This window comes from Marmota flaviventris, chromosome 1 (assembly GCF_047511675.1).
Source record: "Marmota flaviventris isolate mMarFla1 chromosome 1, mMarFla1.hap1, whole genome shotgun sequence".
NCBI classification, from domain to species: domain Eukaryota; kingdom Metazoa; phylum Chordata; class Mammalia; order Rodentia; family Sciuridae; genus Marmota; species Marmota flaviventris.
In genome coordinates, this window is record NC_092498.1 from 213,890,386 (window position 1) to 213,895,164 (window position 4,779).

General features: G+C 38.7%; 1 pseudogene; it reads right to left on the reverse strand.

Moving 5' to 3' along the window:
* Positions 1-3,130: 3,130 nt before the first annotated feature.
* LOC114107497 (olfactory receptor 7D4-like) lies at positions 3,131-4,087 on the reverse strand (annotated as a pseudogene).
* Between the last annotated feature and the right edge of the window lie 692 nt (positions 4,088-4,779).

Here is a 4,779-nt window from a genome sequence, read left to right on the forward strand (position 1 = left end):
CACTGGGGGTTAAAATGGAGCAAACTGAGCTTTATGTATTTATCAATGTGTTACAATGAACTCCACTATTATATATAACTACAATGCAATAATAAAGAAGACACAAATTGGAAAACTGGTGTATAAAAATATTCAGTATTGATAATCATCCAAGTAATGCAACAAAACCACAATGAGAAGTCATCTTACACCAGTTAGAATAGCTATTCATTATAAAGACCAAAAATAGCTGGTGTTGATGAGGACTCACTGAGATCCACTGGCAGGAATGTAAATTAGTACAGCCATTAGGGAAAACAGTATGGAGATTCATCAAAAAATTAAAAATATGATCCAAGAACATCACCAGTACAATTATATACAAATGATATAGAATCAATATGTCAAGACACATACCCAGCCCCACCAATACTCACAATATCCAAGACATGAAATCAACTGAAATGCTTATCATCAGATGATTAGAAAAAGAATACGTGGTCTATACACACAGTGGAATCCACAAAAAAGTAAAACGGAAGTTCCATCGTTTACTACAACGTGGAACTTGGAGGACTTCATGTTTAGAGAAAGAGCCAAACATAGAAAGGCAAACACTGCATGAACTCACATGTAGGTGGACTCTTAGTAAGTCTGACTTGTAGGCACAGAATGAAGTGGTGACTACTAGAAGCTGTAAGGAGGCAACTTAGGTAGCTTGGTGAAGAACATGAAATCTCTGGGAGAAAGGAGAAATAACTTTGCAAAGTCTATTGCAAATCCTGATGTAATTGTAAACCAGGGGGAAAAAAGTGGAAAGAATACATACATAATGGGGCAAGTGCTGTCAAAACGCACACCAAAAGGGGCAAGTATCCAAAATATATTCAACTCAAAAATACAGATATGAGCTAGATAATTACAGAAGAGCAAAGGATTGAAAAGATATTTCTCCATGGAAGATCACCAGTCTCCAACAAGCATAATCAAAGATGCTCTGTGGGTCACAGAGAAATTCACATCAGAGGCGCAGTGATACTCCGCTTCTCAGCCACTAGGAGGCTATGATTGTAATTTTTTCATTATTGTCAAAAAAGAACCTTTATTAATTTTCATCAGTGTTTGCTTTACAGAAGAAATTGTAATAACTACGTATAAAAAGTAATCATGTTTTGGAAATCATCATTTTTTTAAAAAAATATGAGCATTGGGCTAGAGATACAGCTCAGTTGGTAGAGTGCTTGCCTCACATGCATAAGGCCCTGGGTTCAATTCCCAACACCAAACACACACACAAATGAGCATTATCTATGTTTAATTTTAATATTAGCGATGATAATAATAATAGCAGTATTATCATTGCTATCCTATTCTTATTAGTTATATAAACACAATGATATACCCTGATAGAATCACAAAAGCACGAATATAACCCACTCCAATTCAGTGCCCCCCAATTCCCCTCCCTCCACTCCACCTCTTCAATCCATTTATAGTTGTTGATGTTGTTTTCTTTTTAGTTAGTGACATGTGGATGTTCCCAGGTCTAGGACTCGCCATGCCACATCCATGCTTGCACATACAAAAGTTGGGTCAGAATCATTCCACTGTTCTTCCCTTTCCCCATCATTTCTTCATCCTCCTCAATTGGCATCATCTCCTCTACTGATATTTCCTCTATTTTGATGAAATTTTCTCTCCCTTTATTTTTAAGAAAAAAAATATTGGCAACCTGATGTTATAACCTGAGAGATTGTAATGAATGTAAAATATGTCCGCCACTCTTAAAAACATTTTGGTGAGTTCTCAAAAATGTGACTATGTAAATATCCCAGGATCCTGTCATCTTATTCCTAGGAATATTCTCCAAAGGATTGAAAAAAAAAAAAAAACCAAATGGTTAAACAAATAAATGTACATGCGGGCTGATAGCAGTATTATTTAAAACACCTAACAGATAAACACTACCCAAGTGTAACCAATGGGTGAATAAATGAGCAACCTCTGTGTATACATATAGTAGAATATAACTCAGCCACAAGAAGGAAAGGCTCAAATTAACTTTAACCAGTGAAACAGTCCAAAAGGAAGAAGGAGACAATGAGGGAGAAAAGACAGAAACCAAGAAAGGAAGGAAGGAAGAAGGAAAGAAAGAAAACATCAGGAGTCAAAATGGACGTATTCATATCTGAGACTTCCTCTTGGCTATCACCATGAATCAAATGGCCAAACCACGTTCAAGGTATATTCTGTTATGTCAAAAATCCAATCAATGTATGAAAACTAAGGTCACTGAAAGATTAGAATCAATCTTAATTGCACAGTCTCTCCTGCGCAGAAATGAGGTGAATGAGAGAAAATATCTCAAAGAAATGTTTGGAAGGATACATGAAGTTACATGTCTAAAAGCAACAAGCACGGTTTTCATATGGTAACCAATTTGCCATGATGCTGGTATAATTATCATTCCATTTCCACCAAGGAAAACAAGAACACAATCAAGTTAAGGTGAACAGTATTAACATTCAAGAAGATAATTTTAAAACAGTACTTTATTTTAATAGACCCTTAATTGTGCATATTTAGGTGCTAAATGTGATGGATATTGCAGAAACATTAAATCAGGGTAATTAACATATACATCACAGAAAATATCCATTATTTTTTATGGCTAGAACATTGAAAACCATTAAGAGGATAATTTTTGAGGAAATCATGTCAGCCTTGACACATTAAGTGCTTTAAACATCAAGTTAGGGCTGTGAGAAGGGGTACAAACCCGTAATCCCAGCTACACTAGTGGGTGATGCAGGAGGATTGCAAGTTTGAGGACTGCTACACCTTAGCAAGACCCTACCTCAAAATGAACAGTAAGAAGGGCTCAAGATGTAGCTCAGTGGTAGAAATTAGAAATATGTGGAATAGTTGTAAGCAAATTCACCAAAAAATGAACTCTCGAGGATCATGTACACAAACGAAATATTTTAAAGGAATTTCTAAAGGAGTTGTTGAAGATATACAAATAAAATATCATGTACACAAAAGTCTTTCCCACTTTGGAAGGACTAGAGTGTGTGTTTTAGGGAGGACACTGAAAATCACATGATCTGACAGGGGCACACAACTTCCCTTTAGTTCTGAAGATCTACGTTCAGAACTCAGTGATCCCGCAAAGACAAGAGGCTGTTCTACTGAGGAGTCTCCTCAGGGCCCCCTTCACATCCTTGTTCCTCAGGCTGTAGATGAAGGGGTTCAGCATGGGGGTGACCACAGTGTACATCACTGAGGCAACAGAGCTTGCCTGGGAAGAGTGGGTCACAGAAGAACTGAGGTAAACCCCAACTCCTGTTCCATAGAACAAGGAGACCACACAGATGTGGGACACACAGGTGGAGAATGCTTTATACTTTCTCTCAATGGAGGACATCCTCATTAAGGAGGAGACAATCTGAAATTAAGAGAAGAGGATCCCAGTCATAGGAAACACAACCAACAGGGCACCTGCCACATAGGTGAAGATCATATTGATGAGGGCATCTGAGCCGGCCACCTTGAGAAGCTGAGCCAGTTCACAGAAGAAATGTGGGATTTCAGTGCCTGTGGAGAAAGTCAGTCGTTTTGCCAGTAGAATCTGAATCAGAGCGATCCAGAACATGATGAGCCAACACATCAGAACCAGGAGGACACAGAGCCGGGGGTTCATGATGACGGTGTAGTTCAGAGGGTGGCAGATGGCCACAAAGCGGTCAAAGGCCATCACAGTCAGTAAAAAATTATCCACTCCAAGAAAAACAATATAAAAGTACACTTGAGAGAGGCATTCTCGGTAGGAGATGTCTTTGCTGTGTGCCTGGATGTTCACCAGCATCTTGGGGATGGTGGTAGAAGTGAAACAGATTTCCACAAATGATAGGTTGGAGAGGAAGAAGTACATGGGGGTGTGGAGGTGGGAGTCAGAGCTGACAGCCAGGATGATGAGCAGGTTCCCAAGCACCGTGACCAGGTACATGGACAGGAACAGTCTAAACAGGGTGGGCTGCAGGTCTGGGTCCTCTGAGAGGCCCAGGAGGAGGAAGTGGGATAGGACTGTGTGGTTCTCTGCTTCCATGTAGCTATTGTATCTTCTGAGTAAAAGAGGAGGGGGGAAAAGCAATGTTCAAAGACCACTCATCTAGGACCTCAGGTAGGTACAACTGTACAATATTATTCTTGGATGGACATCCTTACCCTACCCAGTTCTGCCCTTGATTGTGATTGATGGAACAAGTGGTACCCCATTTCCAAGTTAAACTGTATAATTGTTCTGCTTTTACTCAATTTAGCAGAGAACACTCTTACATCATCCACTCATTCATTTTTAGCTCTACTCTTTGAATTAATCAACGTAAGTAATTTTCTTCTGCAATAAGACTCATCCAAAATAAGTGAGGACATTTCAGATCATTGCCTTAATTATCCCATGCTGTTCATTCGATTAGCTCCATAATACAGATTGAACATGGATTTTCAGATCCACTCTTATTATATGGCTTGAGACTTCCTAGGAATGTGAGTTGGTTCTCAGTACCTTATTTATCTTCTTTTTAAATATATGATTATCATCACTTCTTTGATTGTGGAATGCAAAAATGCCTTTTTTCATGGTACAATTTCAATGAATCAAAGTTGTGACTTATATAATTATTACTGATTATTATTACAATCCTCCTCTAGGATAAACACTTTAGATATATAACCCCCGACAATGTATAGAAGAGTTGTGATTTAGAAATTGGCTTCATGAGGGCTGGGGTTGCGGCT